At 35.7% G+C, this 20,953-nt stretch overlaps 1 long non-coding RNA gene across 1 annotated transcript; it reads left to right on the forward strand.

Moving 5' to 3' along the window:
- The first annotated feature begins 4,397 nt into the window (after nt 1–4,397).
- LOC126649657 (uncharacterized) lies at nt 4,398–8,772 on the forward strand. The gene is made up of 3 exons (XR_007631116.1): nt 4,398–4,490; nt 7,050–7,165; nt 8,702–8,772. It is a non-coding gene; the product is annotated as an uncharacterized LOC126649657 (long non-coding RNA).
- Nucleotides 8,773–20,953: the final 12,181 nt, after the last annotated feature.

Raw genomic sequence — 20,953 nt, forward strand, 5'->3', positions numbered from 1 at the left:
TAATATTCTACATTAAGCATCAGTAATTACTATTCAAGTGATATTTAACCTAAAAGCAACATATGAGTACATTCCACCATCCCACCTTTCTCTCACACATCTCTGTCACACGTAAGAAGTGATTAGAAAATGGATTATATGATTCCCTAATTGCTCCTTAAAGAACGTTTCAAAACCCTTGTGATATATCATAAGCAGAGCATTCCCTTCAAGTGTCCTACAGTTCATTTTTCTGCTTAAGGAAGAATTTCCAGATTTAACAAAAGATACTCAGTTTTCACAGGGATGTCGTAAACCAGGGTGATGCTATTCTGCACCCCTGAGAAAATTTTAAGACATCTTCAGTCAACCTATGTGTAAGGAAATCCTCTTAAAAATACTGATCTCCTGCCTTAATAAAAATTGCCCATCAAGCTGGCTCCTCTGGCAAACTAGAAGTATTACGAAACTGTGGAAATAGGAATCTGTTGAAAAAATTCTCAAATGTTTGGGTGGTTTTTTGTTTTGAAAGTTTTTTTTGATGTTTGGTTTTCTTTTTTTTTGGGGGGGGGGGGTGGCAGATGAGGAGAGGGTTTGGTTTGGTTTGGTTCTGGTTTTTAGGAAATCTCAGTTTTAAATACTCAAATTGGCCAGAGATTCCATTTTGGAAGTTCCCTTCCTCACTTCACGCTAAACGTGGTCTGCCTAGAAGAAATCTCCTCCTGCTGCATCCTGTAAATCATTCTTCAATGGATTCATATTTGTTCAGAGCTATGAAAGATAACTATCTCACATTACATCTACAGTTAGCAGCTTTCTCAGTCACAGCAACATTAAAAAAACATAAGGGTCATGATTGGAAATTGCCCACTTAACGATGTTAAGAGCTGTAATTTCACATCATTATAAAGAACTGTTAGGGCAGAGTTGTTTTGCAAGCAGCTAGTTTCCTTTCTGATGGATTTGCTTTGTTTGGGGAAATAAAAATTATCTTTGCATAGAACTCGTGGAAAGATGAATCACTGCACGTATCCCCTCTTGTAGAAAGCAAATGAATATTGCGAAGGCATTTTATTGCATTATTGCTACTCTGTATCATCCCCACCATCTCACAAATATCATTAAAACTGAAGATCAGTCATAATGTGTTTGAGATTTATCATAAAGAGGAGTTATGCCTGTATATTTGCCATGCTCGAGCAGCAGACTAGCCCCTCTGGAACGTGAGTATTTACTAACAAATCCACCTTGCTGGCAGTGAACATTGCAATCAGTTAGCCCTGCATTCGCTTCTTGGCTGCTCTTCAAAGTAAAACTGCTTCTCAGAAAACTTATTTTGGTGAGATGGACTCGCAGGAGCTACCTGTTTCCTGACTATATTTTAGTGACTGATGCTTGCTTTTGTTTGTCACAGGGAAAGACTTGGATAAACACAATGCCTGCAGACTTTGGCAGAAGAGAGAGACAGTGAGAAAACACTTTATTTACCTTGATACTGGTGTTTGAGCAACGCTCTGATACATGGAAGTCATCAGGTGAATCTGAGGCAAGATGAACTTTTGTTTTGAAGGCCTCTGAATTGTCCTTTCAAGGTTTTTTTCAGCTAAACTACTACCCTATGGGCTTAGTCCCAAAACTCACTGGCAGGACTTCACACCTATAAATTCTGGGGGCTTTTTCTCCGAGACTGCTTTAGTGATTCAAGTTGAGATGCTCAGGGATCACTGTATGTATATTCACTTTACTGCAAGGCCACTTTCAAGGGACCACAGTTGGCAGTTCCTTTATTTAAACTCAGAGACACACGTATGTATAAACTTATAATTAATGTCCCTATATTTCTTAAATTTTTAAATATACTTAAGGTTTTCTGTTGCAAAACACCTTCCCTGGCATGTTTTCTTTCCTGGGTCCTGCCACTGTGTCCTCTTTAAGTGTTTTGTCCTGGCTCAGTCTTGCACATCCTATTAAAAGATCAATGGACCTGATCAGGTGTACCTGCAGCTTCTTGGCAAAAGGGACAAAATGTAAAGCAATGAGACAGAAAAATAACAGTACATACTACTTATATATGACATTTTTCCTTTGCATCCATCTTATAGTATAGAACTAGTGCTTCCCAAGTACCTGATTCCACTAAACATGACATTCAATACTTTAAATTAAAAGCATGCATTCATACCTGCATGTTTTGTAAATCACATCAGTGTAATTTATTCCTGAATGAATGCTATGAAATAAAAATTCATTATATATTTACATGAAGACAACGAAAATTTCTTGAGAAATTATCCATAAAGACACTTAAAAATTAAAAATTTAAAATTATCTAACTAAAATCTTAAAGAATACAGGAAAGATCTGTGAGTTAAAGGTAATTTTGAGAAATCTTTTATCAATCTTGAAGATTTTCTTTCATAAATAAGACATATTCCAGTAGGAGTAGAGATACAAAGATAAGAAACCCTTTGCATTCCTTTGTGTCAGTTCCTTTATTTTACAGGTATGTACTGCTTCCTTGTTCCACGATTGTGAATTGTAAAAAAATCCTGAGCATCTCTCTGGTCAAAAGGCTCAATTAAAGTCGTTTTGGTTTGGTGGTTTGTTTTGGGTTTTTTTGTTTGTTTTCATGGGTTTTGTTTGCTTGGATTTTTGTTTGGTTTGGGGTTTCTGTTTTGGTTTTGTTTGTGTTTTGTTTTGTTTTGTTTTTTTAAACTTTGTTTCCAAAGGAAATTTCACTAAGAAAAGGTAAAAATAATGATTTAGAGGAATTTTGCTGGTCAAAATGAGAAAAAAAAGATGCCAAGCCTGAATCAGAACATTCCCTACACAAATCAGATTCCTGCCTCCAAGCTACAGATTATCTTTCCGTGTGGGAGATGTAGCTCTCACATGAAATAACACTTTTCTCTCTTGGGTGTAGAGTCTTACATTATTGCTGACCACAATTTTTCTTCCAGATCTTGCTGTGCTGAGTGAAGACATCAGCCTGCAGCCTGCCCACCATGGTTTATCATTTCTCCCTGCTACAGGTTAGTGTCTTTATCAGCTAGCAGCCTCACTGAAACATTTTCAGGTCCAGGCCAAGCAAGATGCTTTAGAGTTGCAAACATATTCTATTTAAACTTAACTTCAGTCATTTTGACTGACACTATTTTGGAAGCAGCAGTACAAGTAGCTGAGTAGGAGGTTGGGAGGGGTTGGTGGGATTGAATAAGAAGATGGCAACACTGGATCATCTTCAGCTGTGAATTTCTAGTCCTAGAATGGATGATGCTGTATCACCTCAGGTACAAGGGTGAGTAGCAATGTGTGGTCCTTTGTATTTGCCTTAAAGTAGGTTATAGAGTGCCTGCCTTTTCTTTAAAAATTCTGCACTTATTTATATTGAAATGAAAACCCACGTTTGAAGACTACTGGTTAGGAGGGGTAGAAAAAATGACATTAAACTACTAGTCTCCTACTACAAAACAGAATACTTAAGAAAGAAGAAATACAGGAACATTTGTTTAATTTCCCAACTGAAACACAAATATATTTACCCTCCTGTGTTATCAGGGGAATCTTATAATGTGATACATCAAGGTGGGTAGCTGTTCCAAAATTGATTTTTTCCTTTGCTTTAACAATATATTTGTCCAATAAACATTGTCAAGAATATTAATTAGAGCAAATAACATGGAGAATTGGTTAACAGATACAGAACCATTAGTAAGTGACTTAACTTTGTTACTGCTTGTAGGGACTTAGGAGACAGTGAAAGTGACTCATTACAATGGGAAACCTCCCAGAAAGAGAGCTCAACCTGTGTATGATACAAATAATAGCTATAAAACTGGAGAGAAATTTTACTTTTAGAAATATATTTTAAGCCCAAATAAACCAACTAAAGTGTTTGTTTTTTTTTTTTTTTTCTCTTATTAAACACTACAATAAAAAGACCAAAGGAAACAGTTCCCATAGGTGGAAGCAGAATCAGACAGCATATTTATATGCAGGTTCATTCCCTGAAAAGAGTACATAAATTTCTGGCAGAAAAGAGATTATTATGGAAAAAGAAAAACAAGGAACAACATCCTTACAAGCATTTCTGCTCAAAGAACTATTCCTTACACTTGTTCTGTACAGATGTGTCCGTCTATAAGTATCATTCTGTGTTGTAAATCTGATAAGTGACCTAAAGCAACAATGGTTAACATCTGTTTTGTGGCCGTGGTAACACTTTGACAGTGTTAAATCAATTGTGTTAAAGTAAAAAAAAAATAAAAAAAATTCTACTTGTTTCCTGTTTTTGAAGGGAGAGAAAGGATTAAAGGACCAGGGTTTTTTATAACAATGCTCAGGACAAATAATCTCACCTAACCTTACAGTTATTGTTGTGGGAGCAATAAATTTGTCTCTTTCCACTCTTTTAAGGGCTCATGTGTTATCCATGAAAGTCAGTGGAAGGTTATCAAGACTTACAGGAATAATTTACCACAGCTAAACATCTGCTTTGTCTTCAGAGATATGTAAGTAATCAGTCATCTTTGAGTTTTGTGATATGTTATATAATACTAAATATACATTAATAAGAATTATGTAGGTATAGACTTTTTTCTTTATAAAGTTATATAGAAATATGTTTTAAATTTTTACATAATAATTTGGCCTGCAATTTTTTCGTTGGTATGAAGAAAGGGTCTTCTGTGTTATTTTTAAATTATTATATAAGAAGAATTATGTAAGGGATTATTTTTATGACAAAATATAGGTGTATAGTATATGATCTTAAGGTTTGTATGAAAACGACAACAAGTATTATTATAAAGTTTTAATTATTTTTTACAATATTTTCTGGAAAAACATTGTCTCCTTCACACTTCTTAAATAACAAGGAATTTTTCCAGAAATAAAAAAAATTAAATTAGAGTGTTGAGGGTGGAAGCCGTGCAGACACTGGATTATCTAACACAAAAATATGTACTTTGAATCCTGAGCAATGTAGTGATTTCATTATTTCCCATCACTTAAAGTACTTCAAGACAATGACATTTGCAGTGTAAGGTACTTAGAAGAAAAAACAGACAAGACCGTTTATAAATCTACTCACATTTAAAGAATTAATCTTTGTGTTTCTAACTTTTTAGAGGTAAAGATGACAACATACATGCAAACAGACTTTAACCTACTATCATAACTTTTTATGAGAAATTACATGTAATGGTGCTTCAGGAAAGGTTCATTCTGTGGGTAACATAATGGTCCACAATTCCCTCCCTAATATTCCAGCCCATCTGGTAGAGAAGTTACTGCCTCCTATTAAAGTTATTGGAGTTTTCAGAATAAGTTCTTTGGTCACAGAAATCATCAGACAGAAGTTTAGTCCATTATGCAAAATAGGTATTAAGACTAGTAATTGATTGTCTATATTATTGCCTTGATTTGCTGAATTAACACATTTGTGTGAATTTAGAGACTTTGGATGGGTTTTAGATCAGACACTCTGCAATCAAGTGAGCAAAAATTTGGTAACATAGGCTAGAGACAGGCACGGTTATATAAAGGCAATAAATACAACTTTGCAAATGTGCCTCAAGCCTTCCTTAACATAATCTCATGTAGCATTCCAAATGTGTATTATGTTGTGTTCTCCTGATTTTATGACTATTGTGAAGCAATTTCTTTTAAGTAATCATTAGTTATAAGTAAAAGGTTCAGATGAATTCCTATTTCCCTTTACTCATGAGTTCCACTGATTTTCTGTAATTCTCAAAAGCATCCTCGCAAAGTGACGTAGGTGAAAATTTGGGAGAAAATATACATCAAGGATTGCCCCAGTGATGCTTCAAAATAAACAAAGGGAAAAAAACACAATAATTTTGGAGGCAGATATTGAAATATTCCTGCAATATTAGATCTGTGTAAGACTGCCACAAAGTGGGGGACTCTGTTTACTTTATTTAACTTTGTTTTCGAAGTGGAGCACAAAAGCCCAGAACTGCATAATATCTGTGGACTGAGGAAAGATGTGCCATAAAAATGTGGGAGCAAGAGCAAAAAAACCCAACTACCACCACTTGAGTAGGACCCTCATAACGCCAAGGAAACTGGGGAATAAAAAGGAGATCAGGGCAAGCCTTTCATAACTCTTTGTCTGGTGGTTTATTCTACCAAAATGCTACCTGAAATATAAGGCTGGAAGATGAGTGTTTTCTTAATATTATGTTGCTGAAATATACCTTATATTTGATAGTTAGCCTCAAAATGCTGTAGGATGGGGTTTTTTTTCCCCTTCAATAAATGTATTTGGGGCTGTAAATGCATTTGCAAGACCTGATATATGTATAAAACTCTTTCTGTAACGAAGAAACAAGTGTGTATCACTGTATTTTCTCATTACCTCTGTAAAGAGGCACTCCATTTTTTTTTTCATTTTCTCAGTCAGTAAAAATGAGAGAAAAAACCTGAACTGAATGACCTAGCAGGTGATGCAGGAATCTGTTATTTTAGTTGTATACACGCTGGTGGTGTATAAATTGGACCTATTAAAAAAAAAAAAAAAAAAGAATAAAAAAGAAAGCACAACCAAATGAAAATCCCCCAGTAAGCTAAAATTCTTGTGTCTCTTTAGGGGAAAAAAAACCCAGTAATTGATGTGAGGAAAATCAATCTCTCAAGTTATTCTATTTTCCTAATTATAGTAACTAGGGACCAGAAGTTGTATTATATAATTAATTAGATGGAAGGTAAGTTTGTGGATGAAGGAATTGCCTGGCTTAACATAACTTAAAAATAATAGAAGCCAAAATTCTCATAAATTAAGTATATGCAAGGCAGTGAGTCTTCCCTTTTTCAACTGATTTGCAGTCAAAGAAACGAATGAAAATAATCACTTTTGTTCTATGGCATTTGTTCAGGCTACACTTAGAAAGATATTTTCCTCTTAGAAACTGAACTTCTTCCTCAAACATAACAAAAAATTCTACTTTGACCTGTTGGGATTTGATCTTCAACCCCTTCAGTTATATAATCCCACGCAAGCATTTTTTAACAAAAATGTAAAATTTTTGCTCGCTCTTTTCCAGGAGGTGTTAATACCTGCAGTCTGGGAATAGTATTTGTTCTTCTATGACACCTTTGAACTGACAAGTCCAAACTCCTCTTAAACTTTAAACTGCAGAAAAAATTTTGCAAAGCAGAGAAGGTATGTAACTTCACTTTGAACCAGTGCTGAGCAGCAGTTATTTAATTAAGGCATTGAAGTAGAATACCACATTCAGTTTGAAACTTGGCTGTGAATTTGGCTAGGCAGACTGCAAGTATGAAGTCTGGAGGCACAAGAAGTCTCTAGGCTGAGAAACTCATAAAGAAATAAAGGGGTTCTATGCCTCAATTTTGGGATCTCTGAGGTATATTAAAAGAACTTGACTTTTAGAAGACCAGCAACTAGAATCCTCTGCAAGAAATCAGATCCCATTATGGCTTTTCGCACAGAGCATGGAAAATTAAGGCATCCAGATTCCATAATTACATGTGAAGTTTTTTATCAATGTCCTTGGTCTGATGAAAAGCCAGATGGTATCAGTAGGTGAGTTGGCAGACTTCAAACCCTTGGAAAAAAAGGCAGGCATAAAGAAGTTATACAGGGACTTCAAAAGAAACACATTAAACATGGAAATTATGAGCAGTTAAATAATTCTACAAGTTGTATAATCTTAACTACCTCAAAAGATGATGTCCTCATATAGCCCCCAAACCTGTTTAAAAGAAAAACTCCATGCTAGAACAGGGATGTCTATGGATTCAGTGCATGGTCTCTGGCACTGTGGATATTTCTCTTTATGTACCAGCACATTCCAGTTTATTTGGCCTGAAGAGTGGTTCCCCAGTAATGGCTGATTTTAGAATAGTCTGCTATTTCAGCTGATAGCTGCTATTTAGATGCAAGATTGAAGTTGCAGCAGTATGCTAATACACAAAAATACACGAATTAGAGAAGTGTCCTGATTACCTATAATTTCCATACGTGTTATCTAAAGAGAACAAATGAATGCATCCTTCCATTCTGAATAAATATTTCTGGTTTAGAGAAGGGTGACCAGTCTTCTAAGCCTATATTTAGGGAATGCATTTGTACCGAGGTACAGATGGTTATTGAAATTTGCTTAAGTAACAAGTTTCACAAGTAATGTTTGTGAGCATTGCTTAGATGTTTAGGGGGTTTTCTGTGTCTTTCTCTTCAGAGATATTGCCTATATATATCTGAACTTTAGCTTTGAAAATTGTAAGAAAAAATATTGTTTAAAAATAATAGCAATAATACGGGACAGTTTTCAAATGCTGGCTGGTACAAAGGAAATGCCTGCAAATGAAAATTGCTTGAACATGTGTGAGGAGAGGAACTCTAGGTATGGAAGTACAATTGAATGATGTTTGCACAAGCCAGTCAAATAAAAAAATGAAATTGCAGCAGATAAAGCCTATCATTATGATTCACTTAGAGGTTCTGTGCAGTGTCATCATTTTGTTACTATCTGAATCCCACATTTTCTGTTTGTGCAGCTAGACAAATATGGAACTGACCCCCAGCTATGCAAAGTGGTGTTGCAGATCCTCTTCCATACAAACCTAAGATTTTATAGGAGACAAAACTGCCTTTTATGGTTAATTTATATACTCTGTGTTTCTTTAAAATCTTTCCTTACAAAGGAATATTCATGCAATATTCTCTCTTTTCAAGGCTAACAATAATATAAAATTAAGTCAGCGAAGGTGCGTGATTTGACTTCAGCCAGACAAGCATAAATTCAGTAAGTACCAATGATCTACCTGAATATACCTTATTGATACCTACTTCACATTTTTGTGGCATTCTTAGCAGTATAACAACTCTGTGCACATGCATTATTTCTGAATATAAAATAAATAAAATTTAGGGGGAGATTTTGTTCGTATGAATACATATACTCCTTTTATTAATGGCCACGTTGTGATGTATTGTAGATACCTATCTTCTATTTTTACAGAAAGTGCACTTTCAGCTTCTAAATCCTAAATTAAACTGCCGTAGACTAATAAAAAAAAAGAAATAAAGTCTACTGAAATAAATTGCCTCTGAAATAGATTTAAACTATGTGAGAATTATCAGCCTCTTACATCTAGTGTGGAAGGCAAAATATGAAGGAACTATTAAATTCATATCTCAGCGATTACAAAACAGTATTTCTACATCTGCGGTACCTGAGATTACAGCAGTCTGTAAAACCAAGGAATCTCTAATGATAACTAAGGGAAGTAGCAAACAGATTAAGGACCTGATTGCTTACCAGAGGGGCTTCATACATGTTCCCCCAAGTCCTCACTGGAACCAAGGCTGGCAGGAGCTGGTCTTCAAGAAATATAACAGATAAACTCAGCATATATCAGGTGTAGGTATGTTTGAAAGGACGTAGAAAGGTAGGAAGGGAAGGGAGGACGTGAAGAAAACCATGTGGGCTGACAATCTCCTAGGCAGGCTGACTAAACTTCAAAGTGGAAACTAATGCAAAATAATGACAAAAAACCCCATAGAAACAGTGTTTTTCTTACCTATTAACAAGTACCAGGTTTGTTTAGAAAACATGCATTCCAAGCGAAAATTAGAAACAAATAATTTATATGTGGAAAATCTACTAAATATGAGAATAGCCTTTTAAAAGAGAACTGCCAAATTACTGAAGGACTAGAAAACAAGTGCATAGGATTCTAATGAGACATATGGAAAAAATTCAACATCATAAAAAGACAATATTAAAGTAAGACTTTATTATTCCAAGACTTGTCTTGGAAGCACAGTAAGCTGCAATACATTTACACTGAATATATGATTCTCAGCAAAATCTAGACTAGTGTTCCTCTCCACCTCTACTTATGTTGCTGATGCTCAGCTGGCAGTCTCTCAGCCCAGCTAATACTTATGTGGGAAGAGAAGTGGACAATCATTAGATACTCCTTAATCACACATTAATGGCCTGTAACAGACATGTCTAGATTGGAGACATGGATTTGAAGAGTAGACTGTTCAGTGGGTAAGGAGCTGGCTGCATGGACACAACCAGAGACTTCTGGTCAATTGCTCCAGGTGGAGGCAGGTTGTGAGTGCTGTTCCTCCAGTACCTGCCTTCCAGTACCTGAAGGAGGTTTATAAAAAAGACAGAGATTGACTTTTTACATAAATATGTAGTGTCAGGACAAGGGGGAACAATTTTAAGCTAAAAGAGGAGATATTCAGAACAGATGTTAAGAAGAAATTCATTACTGTGAGGGTGGCGAGGACCCTTCCAACCCAAACCATTCTATTATTCCATAATTATTTCAGAATGCATGGTTTTTATTTGCCTGCAATTTCTCAGAATAACAGCAATCTGAGCTGCAAATGCAATTTCCAACAACAACAACAGCAACAACAAAGGGTGTTGTCTCCTAACTCATTGGTTCAGAACTGTTTTGCTTGAAACATGATATAGTGAAATAAACTGGCAAATATGAGGCTTATAAGCAGATCCTTGGTGCCATAATCCAGGTTTTTAATAGGTGAAAGAATTACAATTCATCTGCTTTGCAGTAGATGACTGCTATTGCTGAGAAAAAACACGCAGATCTCCTTTCTGATGATAGTAGATATTATCTGTTACACATTCCTTTTATAAAAAGACAATACAAAGAAAAATTCAAACCTCTTTTGAAATTCACAGAGTGGAAAGACAGCAGCATTTATATTTTCAGGCACAGTTAACAAGGCAAATACAAAATCCTCCACTAAATTGTGCATGTGCCATAGCATTTGCAAGTGCATTTCCTATCTTTCCATTATTATCTTTGCTGGAAGTGCAAGTGTTGCAAATATAATTGCCATAATTAATTCAACAGTGTTAAATAAGCATATAAACATTTTAAAATATTATATTAATAGTTATCTCATCCTTTCTGTTATTTTTATAATATCAGTATTATCAGTATTTATAAATAACTTATAATAGTATAAATATATAAACCTAGTACTTTTATCTTTGAAGTGGGAGCTTTTATTAATTCACTTTCCTGCCTCCTTTTTTTAATCGCTGTTTTTCTGAATTAAGAAGATGGGTTGGCAAAGGTACAATTAGAAACTGGTAAAGGCTGCAACCTGAGGTCCAGTGCTGGAAGACATGGGCATTTACTCAAACATCTGTGGCAGGAATACTCAGATGTAACACTGATGTTACTCCCATTTCAGAAAGTCTGACCATGACTGAAGTGTTTGCCTATGGATCTAATGCTCATTAAACTCCAATGACATCTCCTCGTGGTCATTCAGGGTATGTCTAGACTAAAAACTAAAAACAAGTTGCATTGCCATCAAGGTGCAAAACCAGTTCTTCTTGCAAACAGAAAGGCCTAAAAGCTGAAGGTATAATAATATAATATAACTGGACTTTGAAGTTCCACCCAGATTCAGAAGAGATGGGTTTTGTAAGGGCTTCTGTAAGTCTTCTCATAAAAAGAAAAGAACTTTAAAAAGCCTGTTTAAATTTGCTGTGGGAGCAAAAATTAAAAAGAAAAAATGGCTATTCTCACTTGTTGATTTTTTTTTTCCAGGCTGAAGAGTTAAAGCAGATAATTCAGGCTGGTTAAAAATTCATTTACATATAATTACCTTGAACAACCCTGCTCTCAGTGGTGCAAGGTTGTTATCTGGCATATGTGAAATGAAATTCAAATCCCTGATCTGTCCAACTTATCATACACTGAAAAACTGTACTCTAAATTTAAACCCTTTCAACAGAACCATTGCATAATTGAGTTTGTAGGGGTCCACTGGAGGTCATTTTTCTCAATCCCCCTCCACAGAGCATGGCCAACTTCAAATTTAGATCCAACACTGAAGTTAGAGAGAGTGGTCAAAGCCTTGCCCAGTTGAGTTGTGAAAACCTCCAAGGGCGGTGATTCTCTGGCCAGCCTGTTCCACTGCTCTGCCAGAGTTCAAAAGGAGAATTGTCTTTTTATACAATGTCACTGCATACCTGGGCCTGTTGCTCTTTTGCTGTGCACCCCTGGGAAGAGTCTGGCTCTATCTTCTCCAGGACAGCCGTCCCTTGGGTGGTGAGAGGCTGCAGAGATACTCCATTACCTTTTCCTTCCTCACACGAAATCAGCATTTCCATGATGTGCTCCAGAGCCATTGCTGTGGGTTTTGTCTGCACAAAAGGCCCTCTCCTACCCAAAACACTCTGTGATTCTGTGATCTCTCTTCAGTGAGGTTGCTAAGGCACAGTCTGTCCCACTGGCCAGATTGCTCTTGAATAACCAAAAACCTGTTTCCAGAAACAGGTATGTTTATAGAAAATATACAAAAGGCAAAACCTAACAGCAACACAACAAAACAAACAAGGAAAACCCCAGCCCAGGCTCATTCATTAATGATCTGGAAGAAAAGAGGGTTTTTTAGAAAAAGTTCAAGGTGCTTCAGTTTTATGGAATTTTTAAATATGCCACCTTTCCAGACTCTGGAAAAATAATACCTCTCAGAGGAAAAGTCACTCTAAACTGTTTGATTTAATCTTTACTCCATAAGAATTTTCTTTTTTTTCCCAAACAATAGCTAGCAGCTCTTACCTAACCTCCCAGAACAACGTTATCCAGATCCAGACTATTTGGGATTCAAAAAGAGTTTTACAAAGGATACCATTTGTCTGAGCTTTTTCGAACTCCAGAAATCAATTGAACTGAATTGAATTGAATCTTTGGTGTATTCTGTGCACATTAGTTCAGAAAAGCACATGCTGCAGAAAGCTTAGTGTATGCAAGTTTGTTATGAATACATTTTTAAGCTATCTTGTTTATTTAGGTTTTTAATCACAAGGTTACTCATGAGGAATCCTGCATTTCCTCACCACTGTTGCTCCCAGACAAAGAATAGAACCATGGCATTTATGTGTACTAGAAAAAATGAAGCCTGAGGAAATGGCCTCTAGTCAGTAGTTTGAAAGTAAATTGAGAGTAAAGACTACTTTGAAGCAAAAGTATTAAGTGATGACCCACCCCTGAAGATATGGAAGGTATAACTAAGTGAATATAGGATAAGTAATAACAGAGGTCATGTTGCCAAATTAAAGTCTTAAAGCACTTACTTTTCCATACTGCCTCTATTACCAGTTATATACACTTAGGGCTGAAGAAAGCGGGTCTGCACCTTTATTTTCCTTCCCTTGTGACTCCATGGGCTATGCCAGCACCTGTGGGTAATCTGTCTGCATTGCCTATTAGTGAGGAAAATGGACAAAATCAAACAAACTGTGACTCGTGACATGTAACTCACATATATTCCATGCAGTGCAGCCTCCATACTATATTTTATGCTGACAGCTTATGTAGACATCTTGTTGCCTGTATATGATGGCAATAAATCCTGTGAATCGAAATAGATTTGAATTAATGTTTTCCAATTGTTTCCACCACAAGTTGGGGGATTACACTGATGCAAAATCATCCAGCTATAACATGGATAAATATCTATGTTACACTGAATATGTGTGTGTATTAGTACTGAAAGTAGAGGAAAAATGGGAACAGAGACCATTGGTCAACACCTAAATTACATTTTAAGGAATCTACTCTATTTTCTTCCATCCAATTCATTTTTTCTGTCAGAATCCCTAATGTTTCCTTTCAAGGGGACACAGAATAAGACAGATGCCCAGAATATATGGATGAAAGAACTGGTTTCATAAGCAGCAAGAGCCCAGAAACACCTCTTGAATTTTTTCTTTCATTCCTGCACTTGTGAATCCATTTGTAAACACAGCTCTCTGTCAAAACTGTATCCTCTTCAGTCTACTCCTCAGGTTGGAGTCATTTGGCAGCTTTGTGTTTATAACTGTCTAGGTGCTAGGACCTTTCTAGCTAATATGATACTTAATGTTTGTCATTGTTTTGGATTTACCTTAGAGCTGTATGGAAGAAAAGGTGGAGTCGCGAAAGTTGTAATGTGAAAGACATCTATTCTCTTACATAATTTTTAATCCAGTCTTTATTCTGTCTGGGGTTTGGTTGGTTTTTTTTTTTGTTGTTGGTTTTTTTGTTTGTTTGGTTGGTTTTGGTTTGGTTTGGTTTGGTTTGTGTGTGTGTTTGGTTTGGTTTTTTGTGGGTTTTTTTGGTTTTGGTTTGGTTTTGGTTTTGTTTTGTTCTTCTTTCGTGGTGGGTTTGTTTGTTTGTTTTTGTTTAGTTGTGGTTTTTTTATTGTTTTATTGTTTGCTATGGTCTGGGATTTTTTTGTTTGTTGGGGGAGTTGTGTGTGTGTGTTTTATTTTTTGTTTGTGTGTTTTCTTTAACAAAAGGTATTAAGTGCTGATATATGTGCAAGGGGGGGAAAGTCACACAGGTCACCAAAAGCACTTTTATGGGCACATATTGTGAACTGGGGGCCGCTCAAATAGACAGAATGAAACCATCTCCAATTTGTAGAGAAATTAAAGCAGGTAGAAGCCTCTGGAAGAATAATATCTCTTAAAGGAAAAAAGTCACTGTAAGCTGTTTAATTTAATCTTTGCTCCCCAGGAAGTACAAAGGATACAAACTGTAGCTGCCAGCTCTGTCCGTAAACCCACATGTTAACTTGGAAATTCTCTCTCCATGTCTTTCAGAAAAAATTTATTCAGTTAATTAGTTCCATTACTGTTTAAAGGGTCGCGTAGCTTGAGCAGAATGCAAAGCTCACTACCACAACATCTGACACTGTCAAATCACCCTGCAGCCAGGTTGATATAGCACCATCACACAGCAATCATGAAACTTATCTTGGTACAACAGCAGGAAGATTGGTGGTCAGTTGTTCGTCAAAACCTAAGTTTTTGCGAGTCATTGGATACAATTTGTCAGAAGTGGCACGGTTAAAATATGGTTAAATTATATAATGCATTGTATTAGACCTAAGAGTGCTAATGGAAAAAAAGCAAACAATTAAAGAAAACAAAATACCTCTCTTAAAAGAAAGTCAGTTAGGAATACACAGACTTGCATACATTTAGCTCAAGTTTCTTTTTCTTTTTTTTTTTTTTTTTACATTAAAAGAGAAAATTAATGTTTCATGGCTCAAGGTACCTCATGCAAGGTGAAGGAGTGGCAGGGTCCTGGTATAACTTTTAAATTTAACTCATTAACATGTCTAACTCTTTAATCCCTTACTGTCAGTGAGTACCCATTGACATTTACTGTACTATGGCTTAGGTTACAAATCTCCATATATCAAAACCATAGTTTATTGTCAGAGGTTGATAATCTTAGGTTTTTTGTAATTTTATTTCATTCTAAACACAATATTTATGCAGCAAGAGAGTAGAGTTCCACTTAGCCCACACAATACACCTTTGGGATTGTTCCAGGTGGTGATGACTACAAAGTTCCTCCACAATGATTAAAAGCAGGGTCTTCAAAGGCTCTTTCTTCTGGGAACAGTGTGTTTCTTGCACTATTTGTAAGCATTAGTACTGTATGTATGGATTTTATTAGCAAGGTGTTATTCTCGACCAAGAATCAGGATCTTAAATTAAGCTGACCTGGCCTTATGTGAAACTGGAGAGAAAGAATAGTTTCTACCATCCTGTAAATAGATTTTCAAAGCATTCTTAAAAACATATTTTCTACCTGACTTTTTAATGAATTTTCAAAGGAATACCTTTTTTTTTTTTTTCCCTCTCATTTCTTGGTTAAAACCGATTATTGCAATGTTAATATGGTAAAGAGCTACATTTTTATTAAGCTTAATGTTATAGGCCAATTCAGGAACTAAATTAATCTTTTGATAAAAATTCAAACACAAAAATTGAGTTAGTGCTAAGGTATACTGGAATTCTAAAAAAAAAGCCTACATGAGCTTTACAGAATTCACAGAAAATCTAAGGGTCAATTTAAGAAGAAATTTTGTTGCTAGGAGACGAGAACTGCAAGAAACCCTAATAATGTTTCCTCATTTTAAATAGTAAATGGGTTAAGAAATAGTAACCATGGATTAATAAGAAATAAACCCAGGTAAGTCAATGGGTGTCTTAGCGTGAATGTATGGAAAATTCTGTGCAAAACATTTGGATTGAACTCTTTTTTTATGCTTACAGCAAATGCATATATAAGTAAATAAAAAGTAGATAGTAGATCCATCCCCATGTATTGAACCTCTATTTCAGTTTTTATTATACCTGGCATTTAAATCTGCAAAATTATTATGGAAATTTTAGTGCATCTGGTACACTAAACTGATTAAAGTTTCATATAAAATATAGTAAAGAAATGAGAAGAAAACAAATATGATATTGCCCAATATAAACCTGGAAATATAGAACTAAATTTTAAATACCAAAGATAAGGATTCATAAAAAAGATTAATTATCTATACAATATTCAATATTTCACATTAAATCAGAAAGACAGCTGGAAGGAGAAAAAAAGAAGTAATGTTAAATTGCCTTAGAGAAAAGTTAATGTTTAATGTCTTGATACTGTTTTGCTCCCATCTCATTCCCTTTAAACCCATCCAAAACTCTTCCAAAAAGCATTAGATTTTTAGTACAAATTTCTTCTCAACCTCTTTTTTCACTGTCTCTAAAATTTGTCTCTGTTTTAGAAGTGTATCTAAGATGAACTTTAGTATCTATCAAATTCTTCTGTTCAAATCTACCTTTTCAACACTATGTCTTAGCTCTCATTTCTCCATTTTTCTGCTACTTTGGCCTCCAAGAGGCAAGTAGAGAGAATTCTCCTTAATAAAACATTGGCAAATTATGCATCCACAATCTAAAACTTTTGATTCTGTCTATGGGAGATCCTTAACAGTAAATAGAGAGATAAATCACAAATGAACACAAAAAGACAGTTCCTCACTAGTGTAATAGATTTCACTGTAGCTGTCTTCTGACAGACATTTGTGCAAATTTTTCCCAATAAATTATTAGATTGTGGAGCCGAATGAGTTACACAATAGTTTGAATATATGGCATGATCCTAATACTGTGATCCCAGCTGGAAAATTTTTTAACCTTTTGGTAACTGGTTTTTTTTTTTTTTTCCCAAAAAATTATTCGGAGTTGTATCAATTACACACTGCATCACACAGCTCCAGCTGTAGAGAAGGGAAGTTCCAGTCCCAGAACTGATTCAGATTACGAAGTTTGGGATTAAATGCCTGAATCAGAAAAGACGGAGAAGATTTGAACTTGAGTCTTTCACTTCCCTGAAGAGCATGTTGTCAATTAGTTTGTCAGGTACTCAGTAGCAGCTCTTCCTGAAGAATTTTATTTTCCTGTCAGGAAACCTGGAAGAGTCTCTGGCCTATCCTTGTATTAGTGAGAATTTTGAGGAGGAGGGGTGGGGAAGAGATATTTGGTGCAGTGGTGAGTTGAGGGAATTTCTTCCTTGTCTTGTAGTTTGAGAAAGCTCCAATTTCTTCCGAAGATTGCAGAGCTTAGAGGGCAAGAGATGAGGATGTGATGAGAGGAGATGAAAGGCACCCAATTATGCTCCCTCTGTTGTAATCTGGGAAAGGTGCAATGTGTGTCTTGCTGTGCTAAACCTAACTGCAAAGGAGCGTGATTAGAGGTGCTATTTAAACTCAGCCTAACCTTTAAAGTGGAAGTCCTCATCTACTCCAATAAACTGAAGGATTGTTGATTTTTCTGTTTGTTTCTAACTCCATTTTATTTCTGAAGTGGAGGAAGTGGTGAGGTAAACGATTGCCCCACAAATAAAACCTGTATAACCTTTGTAAATTATTTCTTTTAGAATTCTGAGATTTTCTTTCTCCTTTTATCATAGATACACAGATTCATCATGGACAAGGTAGTATAATTTCCCCTTAGGCAAACTCTGCTACAGAGGTTGTGGATACTTCTCACTTCTCTGATCTTGCCACTGACTCCTGCAATGATGGCTTTTATTAATATTTATGTCCTGTCCAGTGAGACAACTTGTTGTTTTAGGAAGGATGGTTGTGGTGAATAATCATTATTCATTGGTGCAGTAATTCACATCCCTGGTCTCTGAAGTTCAAGAGAAGAACTGAAGGTTGAGCAGCTGAGGTGGTGTTAGCCTGAGGGAGTTTATTGACTTAAAAAATATAGTTCCCATTTAAAAGGGAACTTATCCCCATGAAATCTAATTTTACTAATACATCTGAGGTCAGATGGTGTGTATTTGGTCGGTTTGCATTTATAGGTTTCTTCTGACAACCTCAGGTGAATCCCCAGTGAGAAAACCACAGGCTGTAAGTTTAAATTCAGCAAAGATCCAAAGGAATTGATTAATAATTTACTCAACAGTTTGTTTTGTTTTGGTCTTGCCTCTTCAAATAAGCATCTTGTTTCCCCTCTTGACTGCTGCACCTGACATTCCTCCTACATTCATAAGTGTTGGAAAGGCTCGCAGTCATTTTTATACCACGTAGTTAAGTGGTAAGTTTAAAAAGTAACATAGGTGCTTTTTTAATTAGCAGAAAAGTAAATGAAGTGAACAGCATTTGCTGTCTTAGTCACGTATGTGATGGTTACAGGAGTATAAACAGCAACGCTATGTACACTGAAAGCAAACAAGCAGAAGGATTTGGCTGAAAACTGGCATTTTGAGGAACTTTGTGTCTCTCTGTAAGATGACACAATCCACTATCTTCTTCCTATGCATTGTGATGGTGTCACAAGAGCTAAAACCACCAGAGAGCCGCTCATGAGTATGAAACAAATCAAGAGACCATCTGCAAGTGGGACTTTCTAAATCCATTGTGTATTAATTGAGTTTACTCCACACAACTTTGTAAATGCAGTTCCTTCTAACTGGTGGGTAAGTTGGGCTTTGCATGAAAAGAAATTTAAAGGAGGTTGAGATGAAGAAGAGAAATCAAATGCTGCTTTATACACTGTTAGAACAGTCAGTGAAACTGAAATATAACACAATTCAAATTGAAAAAAAAAGATCCATTGTGCAAAACATTTAATTAGTGTGTCAAATTTGCCACTGTAAAAGAAAGTTAATTACAGAAGCTTAGGAAGATCCTCAAAAAGAAGCCATTTGCATGGATATGGAAAACATGTATGCTAGAGGTGATTTAAAGTCAGTAAATTTAACTCTCTAAGAAGTTAGTAAATAAATGAAAACCAGGAATTATTGTCCTCTACAGGATTTTTGGCAACTTTTAATTCTAAAAAAAGAAAAGAAACAACTATAGAAAACAAAGAAAAATATAAATATAAAAGAAAATAATCAACTATAAGCTACTCTTATCACCTGAAAAATCTTCATTACCTTTTATTTAAATCCTGCTTAGCTAAATCAGAGTTTCTTCACAGCAAAATTCTGTACACAGCAAGAAGAGCGAAATTGGCACCTATTTATCAAATTGAGTCTCTTAGAATTACTGTGTTTCCATAAAACTGGCTAAAAATAATGTCTTTTGCTTAGAGCAATTGATTAGTTGGAATAAGGCATTAATTTTGTCTCAGCAAGTATATATTTAAATAAGATTCAAAATGCAATCAAAAAGGTTTTTACGTTCTTGAAATTTAAATCTTGAATTTATCTGACTCCAAATGCACAAAAACTGTAACCTTCAAGTGTACTTGCAGGTTTTTCACTACCAGCAGTAATTCTTCTCTCAGAGGACTCAGCTATAAGAGGTGAAGAGATATTGTCCATGAACTCCAAAATATATCAGTTAGTTTCAGAGACACTCCTGGCTAATACCAGTAGAGCTGTGCCTTCTAGAGGTATAACATACTATTGTATTAATTTCTGACTATGCTATCTAAGCAGAAAGAAAACTTGCTTTGGATAAGAAAATAGACAAAGGAATTAAGACAACAACAAGAGTTAGGGAAAAAATCAAACTCCTTCCAAAAGTGGTGGTTTGTGTTCTCTTTTTTTTCCCTCTCTAAAACTGGGGTTGATTCATAGAATCATAGAATATCCTGAGTTGGAAGAGACCCACAAAGATCATCAAGTCCAACTTGTGACCCTCCACAAGGCAACCCCAAGAATCATTCCAGCCTTTTCCAAGACACAATTTTTTGTACTAACAAACATCTGAAAACCAATTTCTGGAAGAGCTATCAACCCCTATGAGACAGACTTGAAACAGGCCTGATTTTAATGAAAGTCTGCTGAAATTAATAATCTTCTCAGATGATGATCACGCTGAAAACACGCAGTCATCCTTCAAATAGTAAAGTTCCCTCTCACACTGACAAAAATGCTGACAGGTGTTTATTTTAAACAGTGCTCAGAACTGGGCACAAATCTCAACTGGCTCATTTTGTGTTTTGCTCTCTTCCTTCTCTCAGAAAAACAAAAGACAGTAGCAAAAATTTTACGAGGCTCTAGCCAATTTTGAGCATCTCTTCCTCCTGGAATCCCAAGGACACATATGGCTGAAATCTTCCTCCTGGAATCCCACATATGGCTGAAATCATATTTGAATATGAAGCTGTATTCTAACTTGCACTCTGCTTTGCTAATGGCAGCACAGCAAAACACTAATCTAAGCAGTCTGTCTGCTCAAAACTCAAAACGGTGGATGTGTAGAGTGTAATATTTTCTGCTGTTGAGCAATGTTTTGTTTTGTCTCTTTACACAGAATGAAAATGGCAAAACTTGGGTAGTTATGGTGAATAAATAGAGGTCATGGGTCTTCAGATAACGCAGTTCAGCAGACACAGTGAGTAGAGCTGGAAGACATGCAGCACACCTTTCATATATGTGGTTATATGGAAGCACTGACTTGTACTTGAATGTTCAGTTTTGTGCAATGCCCATGCATTTCATTATGTGGATTTTCTACAGAGTTTGATTGTGGACTTTGAAGGACAGAAGACTTTTATTTCACTAGGTGCAGAAAAATAATTCAGCTTTGTTCTTTCTCATTTCATTTTTCAGGTGTTTTAAGCCTAAAAGGATACTGTGGATGTTGCAGCATGAGGTCTGAAAGACGTAAGATAAAATA

This window comes from Myiozetetes cayanensis, unplaced genomic scaffold (genome assembly GCF_022539395.1).
Source record: "Myiozetetes cayanensis isolate MyiCay16 unplaced genomic scaffold, myiCay2020 scf5-8, whole genome shotgun sequence".
NCBI lineage: Eukaryota > Metazoa > Chordata > Aves > Passeriformes > Tyrannidae > Myiozetetes > Myiozetetes cayanensis.